We start from the raw sequence: 13,742 nt of genomic DNA on the forward strand, positions 1-13,742 counted from the left end.
CCATGGAGCGCTTTAAAGGTGGTCACCAACACCTTGAAGCGCACCCGGAAGACCACCGGGAGCCAGTGCAGCTCGCGCAGGAGAGGTGTCACATGGGAGCACCCCATCGCTCCCATAATCCCCCACGCGGCCGCATTCTTGACCAGCTGGAGCCTCCGGGTGCACCCCAGGGGGAGCCCCATGTAGAGAGCATTATCATACAGCTCTTTAGCACAATGATTATTTGAAATATAATTAAATAACATTCCAGTTGTTAGTTTGCTCATCTGTGGGGGTGAGATAAGGGGCACCATTTTCAAAAGGATTATATGTCCATTTTAAATGCTGTAATCATGGGCTTCTTCTGGAATTAGCATTTAATTAGCTGAAAGGACAACCCAAGAATCAGGATTAAGAAGAAAGCCAAAATGAGATCCAGGAAAATCAGTGGTACAATAATATGCCACCGCTGAAGGACACAGCCTTAACTAGTAGGAATCCATTCTGCCAGGAAAATCCTGTGAATAGTCTGGATTAACAAATATATTCTAGAACAGTGATGGCTAACCTTTTTGCTATCGCGTGCCAGGAAAGGGGAGTCACACACACGCGTGCCCACACCCATAATTCTATGTGCCCTGCCCCCACACATGCGCACGTGACACAACCCCCCCACCGCTCCTGGCACCCGATGGCCCGGTAGGCCCGTTTTTCTTTCTCACCTGGCTCCAGGGCCTCTCTAGGAGTCTGGGAAGGGTGAAAACACTCTTCCCCCACCCCCTTGGAGGTCCTCCGGAGGATGAAAATGGGCCGTTTGACAACTTCCAGTCCCACCGGAGCTGAGCTCGCATGCCCACTGATATGGTTATGTGTGCCACCTATGGCACGCGTGCCATAGGTTCGCCATCACGGCTTTAGAAACTGGAAATGCCGCATTTAAAAGCTGCCACCTGCAATTTTATGATTCACCATTCAAAGCAACTATGGTATGTAATGCTCCTGCCACTGCTACCATTGTACAATTTAGTGAGATGTATGTTCCAGCCACTTGGAAGTTGTAATAATTATGATGCAAAAATTATCTCGTATTTAATCTGCAGGCTGCAACCTATAAAATATGTTTGGCACATGTGTGCCAAAATAAGTGCCTATGTGACATTGGACATAGCCAGCAATTGGACACAGAAGTCAGATTTGGAGTAAAAGTACAACTCTTCCTGGATTGCGTAGCATATTAGGGGAAAAATGTATGTTAGTTAAGAATCATAACATCTACTCCAGGGGTGTCAAACTGGCAGCCCGCAGTGATCAACTCCCTTAAGTGAAAATTGCTAGATAAGAATGTCAGCTAAAAAATCTTTCTTCACATCAGTGAGTCTCACATATACAGAGAAGAGTCTTTTAACTCATGTTAGCAATTAAAAACTAAGAAGTAATCAAATAGTGGAACAGTAATTTGCTCAAAAAGTCTTTGCTGTATACTATATACCCATTCCACAATTATCATTTCAGGTAGAGCTTATGTGTCACAGAAATCAGCATAACCTTGACTATATCTTAAAATATAATTTAGAATCATCACTTTCTTAATTTACAATGAACACTTCTTCTTTATTATAGATGTAACATACGCACATGGATTGTACTCATGAAACAATTTCATTTTATCTCCCATCAATGTTCAGCAGCCTTAGTCTGGATCTTGAAAAACACTATTGCAGAAGTTAGGTGCACTCCATAGCAGCATGAAATTAACTTCTTTAATTAAGGAAATTGTACTCCCTAGGATTTCCTGACAGTGCTAATGGCGGGCTCAAACATCTATGCAAATGGAAATTAAACAAGGTAGAAATGCTGGGCAGAAGCTAAGATCTTGCAGGCAAAAGGACTCAGTACTGAAGTTCTTCAGCAGCATGATGAGTAAAGGGAAGCACTCACTCACAGAACTCGGGTGACCTGTCACCTTGAGCAAGCAAGATTGCTTAAGTGCAAAGGCAGAAGGAATAAACAGTCATGTGCATCAAACAAAGATTCATCAGCACATAGGCTGATGAATGACCAAGCAAAAAGTGGTGGAACATATCAGGGGAAAGGGAAAAGTTTGGGTTTTCTTTTTTCTTTTTCTATTGGTTCAGCAGAAATTTTGAGCAGCTTGCTTAATTTTATCATGGAAGGAGATAACTTGATGGTAAAGAACATGCTTAATCCCATCTGCCTAAAAACCAGCCAGTGACAATATTAGGTTCCTTGCACCCGCAACCTTTTCTGTGGTTAAGTTCATGCGACATGGTAAAACAAAGATTAATGGAACACTTTGCTGAGTTGCATAATACATTCTATTCAAAAGCTGTTTTATGGCACAATATAAAGAGGTGGTTCATACAAAATGCTAAGGCAATGGCTTAGGCACAAAGCCAGCTGCATGACTGTGGGCCAGTTGCCATCTTTAAGTCCTAGGAAGAAGATAGTGGCAAATTACTTCCAAAAAATGTTTCCAAGAAAACTGCATGGACTTCTCCATGTAGTTGCCAGGTGACAAGAATGACTCAAAAGCACCAAAACAACAACCAAGAGCTAGTTCATACCACATGCTAAGTCAATGGCGGGCCTTCAATATCATGATGATATTGAACAATGCAATCAAACCTCATTTTCACCTAGTCCAGTGGATTCCAGACAATGAAAGCTAATTTCAAATGTGCATAATCAATCATATTTTTTTCCAAAAACATAGGGCATCATATGAATTTCTATTTTTTTTACACTCAAAACACTCTGGAATAGAGTGAGCAGAAAATATTGCCCAGTATAAAGCTACCCAGCGGAGATTATGACTTCATGAAGACTTCAATCTAGATCTCCCAAAACTTGCTGCAGTATACCTTACACTTGCCTTCCCCAACTGAATGCCCTCCAGATATACACTTCTTAATTGCCAGCCAGAATGGCTATTGGCTGTGCTTTACATACATATTAGTCCATTGACATAAATCAAGTTAGTAAGGATTATTGTACTACAAATATCATATTTGATGAAGCGTAGTTCCATGGTACAGAATATGCTTTGTCTGCAAAGAGCTTTATGGGCAAGAGATGATTGATTTTGCTAGATGGGTGTTATGGGAGTAATAATCCAACACATCTCAAAGGCGCCGTGTTGCATTTGTAATGCTGGCTTCCTTGGTAGATCTTCAAAATGTTTTGCAAAATGATATCCCAGATTCACATCACAGTATTATTTACTAAGATGTTCTCCTCATGAACTGAGAATTCTAAAACATGGTTTATGGCTTTGTGTGTTCAGTGAAACTAGTCAATTGTAGCTTGTTCAACACATCATACTAAAATCTTTATTTTTCCACAATTATTCCTGTTCAAAAACAAGCAGTTTCATGGCAGCTAGAGCCGACCCCAAAAAACCTCTTGACAACTGGTCAGGGAACAGAGTATAATTTGTCTTATGAAGAAATCCTAGTTTTTGGCTAAATTTCATTTTAAGTCAGCTGCCTAACCAGGCCAGGAAATTAACCAAACATAAGCAGCAGCTAACAGTTCCCAAGCCCAAATAGAAATCCATAGCAGATGTTCTCAGTTCAGTTTGCTTGATCTAATGAAGAGAACCATGGAGATAGACTTGAGTGAAATATTTAGAAGCCATTACAACAACAGCGGCATTCCTTAGCTCTTGAAAAGGAGCTTATATTAGGAAGAGACTTAGGCTGACTCACTATAAGAGGGACCAGATAAAAACACAAACTATGAAAAAGTGTGTTACTATAGCCTACTTCAATAAAGCTTTGTTCTAGATTTCTTATGGAGTTTGTTTTCTGGTCTGGACAACTCTGAAGGGTTGACACCTGACTGGCCTTGTTTTGAGGCTCATGATCATCTAAGCAGTTTGACCTGAAGATAATACACTAACTCAGGGTTACTTCATGGGATATAATGGAGCTATTCCATATCAAGCAGAACTTTTTGCTTTGTTTAAGAGTTATTTTGCGCTTCCTGATTTTTCAATCAGGAAGTTATTCTGCACTTCCTTCCATTTCACCACAGCAGGGGTGTCAAACTCATGTCATCCCAAAGGCATCATGTGACATATCGGGACTTTTTGTCGCCTTCACTAAACTGGATGTGGGTGTGGCCAGCATGTGATTCCCATGGGCTGGGAGTTTGACAGCCCTGCACCCAGGGGTGAAATCCAGCAGGTTCTGACAGGTTCTGGAGAACTGGTAGCAGAAATTTTGAGTAGTTTGGAGAACCAGCAAATACCACTTCTGGGTGGCCCAAGTGGGGTGGGAATGATGGTTTTGCAATATCCTTCCTCCAGGAGTGGGGAGGGAATGGGGATTTTGCAGTATCCTTCCCCTGGAATGGGGTGGGAATGGAAATTTTGCAGTATCCTTCCTCCGCCACGCCCACCAAGCCACACCCACCAAGCCACACCATGCCCATCAAGCCACATCCACAATTAATTTAATTAAATTAAAAAAATAATTTTTTAATTAAAAAAAAATAAATTTCACCACTGCCTGCACCACAGCCTCACTCTAAAAGCCACTCTTAAATGTTAACTGCACAAAAATATTGAAGGAAGTACAGCCAGCATGCAATGGGGAGGGGCCATTCATGGTTATTTAAAATTGTATTCTAGAAGAATTAGGTGAACCTAGAACCTGGAACCAGTGGTGAAATCCAAATTTTGTTACTACCAGTTCTGTGGTGTGGCTTGGTGGGTGTGGCTTGGTGGGGGTGGCAGGGGAAGGATAAAATCCCCATTCCCTCCCCTCTCCTGGGGGAAAGATATTGCAAAATCTCCATTCCCACCCCACTCTGGGGGCAGCCAGAGGTGGTATTTACCAGTTCTCTGAACTACTCAAAATTTCTGCTACCGGTTCTCCAGAACCTGTCAGAACCTGCTGGATTTCACCCCTGCCTGGAACTCTTCCAACTCAATAATGGCCATGTTCTAGTAAAAAGCCTGATCAAATGAGACAGGATTTTTCTTCATTTAAACCAATGGCAACTATGAACTAGATTCTTTTCACAAATCGGTTCATTAATACTTGTGCCACAGTTGTCCTAAAGGCTATGTGAAAGCAGCCTAAAGAAAATGATTAATGAAAGGGAACCAATTATTTGCAATCCTTTTCTAACTGGCAAATTGGGATGCTTTTTAATCCCTCAATTCACTTAGCCTGTTAATGAGCATTGAAATGTTGCTTGTCTTTTTCAAATCCTGTAATCTTCCAAGCTTTTTCCCAATGAAGTTGCCAAATTTCTTTTCATATTTCTTCTAAGAATCTTTTGAGTGCGGGTCCTGTGCTCTTCCAGAATATCTCCCCCCAGCCCCGAAAACCACAGCCCCCCAAACCCCCCAACCTTTGTTGGATTAACACATCAGGAGATACGTCATATCTGCCGTCTGTGGAATAGAAAGCATAGGAACAACAGTTAGAGGGGGTTATCTCTCTAGCTTCAGCTTCTGACCAGCCATCTGGCATTTGAATGGCCTCTGATGAGAGGCAAACTGCAGGACTGAGGTGGACCTTGGCCTGATCCAGTAGGACTATTTCTATGCCAGGAATTACACTTTTCTTGTGTTGCCATATAGTAATCCTACAATTTTTATTGTCACTACTGCCATCATAGAGTAGATGATATGCCTTAGATATAAACCAAGGCAGGTGTTTTCAAACATTTTCAGAATGGGGAAACTCTTAAAAAAAAATATGGGAGGGAGAAATGATTTGGTAAAGGTAAAATATTCAGTGCATGTTTGCAGCAATTCTTAAGCTCTTTATTTAATTCCCTTGACAACAAATTTGCTCTTTGGACTGGAACTTCAGCAAATGTGAAATAATCAGCCTTATTACACAGGCTGCTCAGAATGTTATAAGATAGTAAAGTTGGCAGGTTCCTAGAACCAATTTGGTCAGAAGCTTCCTCCCCCCTATCAAAAGCTTCTGCCATATCAGCAAAAACTAAGGCAGCATCTGGAGCAATGAATAACAATAAGCTTATTAGACCCTTTTGATAAACGTGAGAATTTTCCAAATCTCTTTCCCCTCCTCTTTTCATAAGTTTTAAAGGTAAAGTTTAAAAGCCTATGGAGCAGTGGTGGGTTGTTACCGGTTCGTCCCGGATCAGGCAAACCGGTGGTAGCGGCGGGAGCATGCGCAGAAGCAGCGCGCACCCACGAGCGAACTGGAAGCGACAGGTTTTGAAACCCGCCCCTGCTATGGAGATCTCCAAACGCTGTACTCTCGCTTTCATTGGGCAAATGCACATGAAAAAGTACACTTTCATGACTGTATATACTGTAAAGAACTGGAGAGAGAAACAGATTGAAATTAAATTACTGAATTAGTTTGTTTATTGAATACATTTTAGACCAGCGATTCTCAACCTGGGGGTCGCGACCCCTTTGGGGGTCGAATGGCCATTTCACAGGGGTCGCCAAAGCCCTCTCTCGCCCACCCCCCACGCCTTCACTCACCCTCACCCTCTGCCTCTGTTGGATCGCCCGGTCGCCGTTCGCTTACCCCGCCCACTCCCAATCTATTGCTGCCTCCAGAGTCCCAGCTGATGGCTAGAGGGAAAAAAAACTTTAAATTCTTGCCGTGGGGCTTCAAAGAGCTAGCTGCAAAGAGGTAAATTCCTGGAGCAGATTTTTTTCCCTCTAGCTATGCTGAAAAAGCGAAATTGAAAGTAAGCAGGCTGCAACGTGACAAAATGAGGCAGAGAGATTTCTTTTTTTTTTTCCCTCACCAAAAAAGGTAGGTGCAAAACTGCAAACAATGGGAAATTTAGGGCAAAAGAGGAGAGTTCCAAGATTTTAAAACACAAAAGAAAAAAAGCTCTATTTAACTAGGGAATTGTAATAATTGAGATACTATTAATTGGTTAAGTTGTGGTTTGGAGGAATATATGGGGCAAATTATTTGGTTTATTATTATTGGTAAATATAATTAATTGATTTGTAAGAAATTGGAATATTCATGTTCATATGATTAATATACAAAAAAGATAGTTATATAACTAATTGATTTATATTAAAATGTTGAATTTGTATTAAACAACTGTATTACATAATTAACCAATGTGAGGATGGATATAAAAATAGATGACAATGCGAAGAGGTATAATATAGAATAGAAGGGAAAAATTGAATTTGATTAAGATTAGAGATGAGGATGAAGGGTAATATTGTTTTTTTAAAAAAATAGATGAGGAATAAATATGGTAAAAAGGAAATATAGAAATTGTAAATTTAATTGAAATGACTAAATACTGTGTTGGAAGAAATATCCTTCTGGGTTCTGCTCCAAGTGGGGAAAAAGACACTGGAAACATGGAGACTGCTTGGAAAGATGGTTTAATGGTGGACAGGATCACATGGCTTGATGGGGCCCATTGTGTTAGTTTCTGTTGCTATTGTGTTGCAAATGTCCTTTGACAAAGGATTGACTTTTTGTCTCTGGCCCATTAACAAAGGGTGGGGGGCAGGAAGGTGGGAGCTGCTTTGTCTGTAAAATATGCTTCTCCATTTCTCATCCAGGTAGGGAAATATAATATTCTGCCTTTTTCATATTTCCCAAAATATTTCATTCTTCTAGGAAAGGGGTGGGTGCTAACCTCCTACAACTGTTTAAATTTGTGAACCGGCCAAATACTCTGTTCAAAGAAAATATGTTGTATGTTTGTATATGTGTTTCTAATTATTGCTATTTATTGCTATTTATTCTCTTTTATTCTTTAAAGTTTAACAATTCATTCTTTATCTTAATATCTTAATATTTGTTTGGGTTTGGCTTTCTTCCCTTTCATCTTTTTTATTGTACAGCAATCTTTCTCCTCAAACCTACCACCTCTGTCTTTTCTTTCTTTCTTACTTTCTCTTCCCCCCTCTTCTTCTTCTCCCTACTTCCTCTTTCTTTCTCTTTCTCCTCCTCTCTTCCTCCCTCTCTTACCTTCACTCTTACTCTAATTTCCCTTCCCTTCCTTCATCCCTCTCTATTGCTGTATCCTTTTATGCATATGGACTACTCAGAGGGCTGAAAAAGTTATTTTTGACTGGTCCTCGCACTTTTGACCAGTCCTCGAATTTACGACTGTCCTCACATTTTACGTTTTTTGCCCTATCTTATACCATGTTGAAGAGAAGCAGTTGTGAAATGAGTGACATGGTTGTTAAGAATGCTGCACAGGCATAAATGTGAGGATGGTCATAAGTGTGAGGACCAGTCAAAAGTGCGAGGACCTGTCAGAAATGACTTTTTTCAGCCCTCTGAGTAGTCCCTATACATATAGCCATGGCTACCTGGTCACATGACCAGCTAGCCACGTCCACCCAGTCACATGACCTCCAAGCCACACCCACAAAATAAGCCACGCCCACAGAACCGGTAGTAAAAAAATTTAGAACCCACCCTTGGTTGGGGGTCACCACAACATGAGGAACTGTATTAAAGGGTCGCGGCATTAGGAAGGTTAAGAACCACTGTTTTAGACCATTTCAAGTTATGTGTTTAAAAACTATCTAGCACTTTAATTGCCCAGTAATCACTTTAAGTGGGGCAGCAATGTGGGGATTCCCTAAACTCTAAGTAAACAGGTGGGGGGTCTATAGCTTAGAAGAGCTACTGTATTGGTCACTATATGCTGTACCACGTGATGCCCCTCCTGAGAAGGAAGCCCTGGTGACAGTAACTCACACCTTTGCCATCACCCAGTTAGATTACTTGAAGAAACTTTATATGGAAGCGCCTTGGAAAAATACTTAAAAGCTGCAATTGGTCCGAAATGCAACATGTTAGTGACTGAGAGTTACTATCCAGATCTAACATCTTATGTCAGATATAACATCTGATGTTCTGTTGGTGGCCAGTAGGCTTCTGAGTACAATTGGGTTTTAACCTATAAAGTACCCTGGGTACTTGCAGGGTTACTTGCTTCAAGTAGATCTTCTCCGTCTGCTGCATTTGAATGAAGATGCTATGAGTTCCACCTATATTGGATATTTAGGGTAAAACAAGGAACCGCCTTCAATGTTCCAAATATCATCTTCATTCCTGAATTTGAGTTATTCATACAGGTATTTAGAGGTTAATGCCTACTCATTGAACACCTACGTGTAATAGTTTTAATTATACTGTTGAAGTTATGATGTTATTGGCCATTTAATGTTTTTTTTTTAAACTCCACACTGCCACAAGTCCTTATGGAATATGGCGGTATAAAAATATTGCATGTATGTCTGTATCTTTATGTAGTCTATGTATTTTGCAGATTTGTGATAAAGTTAATGAGAAGAATACGAAACCTACGCAAATGACTGCACAGTTCTATGATAAATAGGAAATGTTGTCCTTCCAGACAAAAAAACACATTAAAAAACAGATCTTAGTAATCCACCAGATATTTTTTTATGTTCACTGATCTCTGCACTGATGCTGCCCAAAGATTTTGCTTTATTAACTTTTGGCTGAAACTTAAGGCTATTTTGAAAGCTGGGTGGTGGCTGGGAGATTATTGTAAAATGGCAAAGCAAGCCAAAACTGAGAAAATGTGGGTTGGAGACATATACTGTAGTAACATTTTATCTTCTCCATTAGCAACAGAAAGTATCTTTTGTCCATTTTATCAGAAAAAAAAGAATGAGAAAGAAATGTGCATGACAACTTTAAATAGGGCCAAATTTGGGAGGCCAAAATCCAGAAGACTACATCATTTACAGTAAATGTTTGCAGTCTAAAGTGGTATCCGTGCTGTAAGATGTATGACTGTGCAAAAACAAAGAACAAAAATAAAGAGTAACCACAAATAGCTACAAAAGCTCTTTTACAATTCAGCATTTTGAAGTCTATTTTTCAGTAATGTCCAATCCAACAAATTGAGCCCCCAGCTCTGTCATGGGCAAAGTGATACAATGTCCTCAAACATCAGCTTTAGCCTAAATGAGAGTTAACTATTCTTTTTGGTATATAGGGTATAGGTTTATTTGTTTAACAACCACCATCAAATCTGAATTTATAGAACATTTGGGATCACAGGGAAATACATAGAGTCACATATGTGCAAATCTATGTTCAAGCAAAATGTTTCTAAGGTCTTACATTGCAGCTATCTTCTGTATACAATTTTATAATTCCCAAATAAATTCCTCCTGAGGAATCTTTAAAGTATCTACATTGGTTGTATTTTGGGTGGAGACCAGAAAATGGAAGTTACAATATGTGCTGTAGGCAGTTTCTGTAGTTCTGGTATCATTTAGCAAACTGGAGGAGTGGGAAAGAAAAAATTACATTGGCCAGATTTCAAGGAGCTAAAAGAAGCCCCTGAAAATTTTAATACTACAATAAAGATGACTAACAATAATTAGGATTGGTGTAAAAATTAATTAGATTGAGTGTCAGAAGTTCTCAGTCAGAAGTGGCTTACCAATAATGTGTTGATAAAGGAAGCTCTCTTGCATCACAGTGACTGTTTCAAATAATAAGTTAGATATGGAAGTACAAGATAACCACAAAGGAAATCAGATGACACAAGAACATCATATTCTACAATGTAGCATTTTAATCTTTTTATTAATCCCGATTGTTCACCCCTAATTCTATGCTGTCACTGCTGATTTATTTCCTGTGCAGCTAGGACTACTAAGAGTTGTAACACACTGAATATACATCAGATAGCAGCAAAAGGAATTCTCTCTGTGTGTGTGTGTGTGTGTGTGTGTGTGTGTGTGTGTGTGTGTGTGTGTGTGTGTGTGTGTGTTTTCTGAGGTTTTCGCAGGTACCAATGGGAGCAGGGTGCTTGCTGGCTGCTGGGGGAAAAAAAAGCCTAGAAACTAGTGGATTGGGATTTCACTGAACTAGGGCTGCATAAAAATCTTGGTTTACGTAGGAAGAACCTGGCTAAAGAGATACATACATACATACATACATACATACATACATACATACATACATACATCAGAGAGAGAGGTGGCCCAGATTTGCAGCCCAAATATGGTAGCCTTAAATATGGTAATTTGTGGTAGGCAACCTTTCTCATTTGCTTATCTGGCAGAACGTACTGAATAAGGAGTACCAAATCTATGGGTGCAAAACTCTGAATGACCATTACATTGCAGAATTGATTGATGGATTGATTGATTTCTTTTTGCTACCATCTGTGATCTAGAAGAAACAAGGGAGTATACATTTGAATAATAAATAAAATAAGCCTCTTGGGGTTAATCATGTTTACAGACATTTTCCAGGTGCAGCTCGGAAAAGAAAACAAGCCAAAAAAAAAATGAGTGAAGAAACCTTAAAATTTAAACCTGGGCCATGCCTATACAAAGAAAATGATTTTTAGTTTTTGTAGAAGCTGAGTTCCCCCCCCCCCTTACTATGATTGTATCTGGAATAAAATATCTTGTCTAATCATATCAGGTTCAGTCCTACAAGTTTGAGATTATTTTGTCCTTGTTTTGAGTCCTGATTTCAAACTTGTGTCCATTGATTTTTTTTGTCCTATATAGAATTCAAACAAGGATTCTTGGCAGAAGTTCACATATCAAACTAGAAGAAAAGCGTGTAAAGGCATTTCTAATATTATGTATTAAATTGTTGAGGCCTGAAATGGTGCTATTATTTACTCTGCCCTCACATTTATACCAACAGCATCATCACAGACCCCAACAACCTCCGAGACCAATACAGCTCTCCTTTTACAAAGCTCAGATAGAATAGCTTCTGGCCACCTAATCTAGAAATAGAATTATAATATCATTGTATTTAATTTGTAAGCTTTTCTTCCTTAGTTTTGAGGAAGATAGGCTTTTAACCAGCTGGTGCTGTGACTGAATTTATAGCATATGTATCAGATTCTTTGAGCAGATAAATTTACTACTGTAACCTTTTCATATATTAACCAGCTTCTCCAAATTGATGTCCTACAAGTGAAAAATTATGGAAGGTGTCATGGAACTTACGGACAAGCCAGTAGGTCAGGGAAGTCTTGACCTAGAAAAGACTTAGATGGGCTACAGACCTGCAGTAATCATAGGCAACTTTTCAATAGTTAGCAGCTGCAGCTGAGCTCCTGAGCTTCTGGCAGGTTGTAGGTTCTATCCAGGAATAACACAGAAGAAATACGGCCATTTTTTAACACACATTTGGGTGGCGTTGAAGACTCCCATGAAATGATATCCATCTGTTACTGGCAGAAAATTTTATTCCATAAAATTTGATATGCTCACAGCCCTTCTCTACTCTTTCCCTATAGCCTCGGTTCCTGGCTTGCTGCTAGATAGAGGTGTTCTAATTTCTGGTGTGTGACTTGCATGAAAGCAAAAGTGTAGCTTTTGCTGACTCCCCCATTTCTGAAAATTGCCAGTTGATGGAAAATTCTGCCAATGTTTTAACAGATGGGCACATAGTTACTTCCTCTATTTTAATGGGTAGCTCAGCCATCCCACCAATCAATTGTTCAGCAGGTGTTTTGATACAGGGTCCAGCAAGCCTAGAAATTTCAAAGAGCATTCAACCAAATCACATTCAAATCAGGTCAACAAAACAGTTGCTTGGTGGGGTGGGTAAAAGGCCCAGGGAAGTGGGAGAGCTTGCTCAAGCCAAAACTCCCACTTTAACAGGGTATTCGATCCACTGCCAAGCGGTTGTTTGGGAAACTGAATGGAGCAACTGGTCCACCAGAAGATGCTTTCTGCTGCTTTCTTCAGAAAGGAAAACAAAAAGAATAGTAGCATAAGTATTTTCTCTAGAGGCAATACTACATTTAATCTTAGCCAAAATCTGATGTAAGACCCCTTCACCAGTGTTGGTAGTGATATGGACATATGAACATCTGCCCTATTAAGAGGCTCCCACTCTAAATCATCTCACACCATTGCCTCTACTTTGACTGAGACATGCAGAAAGTTGTCTCTAGGATGGAAATTGCTATCATTCCCATTTTTAAACAATCCCAAATCCTGAGGGGGGGGGAATTATCTGGGTTTTACTTTACTTTTAGCACTTTAGTAATTTAAGAGTATGTGAAAACAGGAAGTCTTTAGCCTTCCCAAATTTAGAATAGAATAACAGAGTTGGATGGGACCTTGTAGGTCATCTAGTCCAACCTGCTGCTCAATCAGGAGATGCTATACCATTTCTGATAGATGGCAGTCCAGTCTCGTCTTGAAAGCTTCCAATGATGAAGCTCCCACAACTTCTGAAGGCAAGCTGTTCCATTGGTTGATTGTTCTCACTGTCAGAAAATTTCTCCTTATTTCTAGGTTGAATCCCTCCTTGATCAGTTTCCATCCATTACTCCATGTGTGGTCTTTCAGGTGCTTTGGAAAAATAGATTGACCGCCTCCTCCCTGTGACAGCCCATCAAATATTGGAGCATTACTCTCTCTGGACCTTCTCTTCATTAGACCAGCCATCACCCGTTTCTGTAACTATGTTTTATATCATATGTTTTAGCCTCCAGTCCCCTAATCATCTTTGTTGCTCTTCTCTGCGCTCTTTCCAGAATCTCAACATCTTTTTAATAGTGTGGTGACCAAAACTGGATGCAGTATTCTAGGTGTGGTCTTACTAAGGCTTTATAGAGTAGTATTGGTACCTCACATTGACCTGAAATCACACAGCTACCATTTTGTTGCTGAATTTTAACAGTACAATCTCATGATTTGGGAAATCCAAACCATGGAGCTGTTGGGGATCAGATCTAACCCAGAGACTGTGGGTTGCTTATCCCTGACCTGGGAA

The sequence above is a fragment of the Pantherophis guttatus genome, chromosome 1, assembly GCF_059756535.1.
Source record: "Pantherophis guttatus breed Tessera chromosome 1, ASM5975653v1, whole genome shotgun sequence".
NCBI classification, from domain to species: domain Eukaryota; kingdom Metazoa; phylum Chordata; class Lepidosauria; order Squamata; family Colubridae; genus Pantherophis; species Pantherophis guttatus.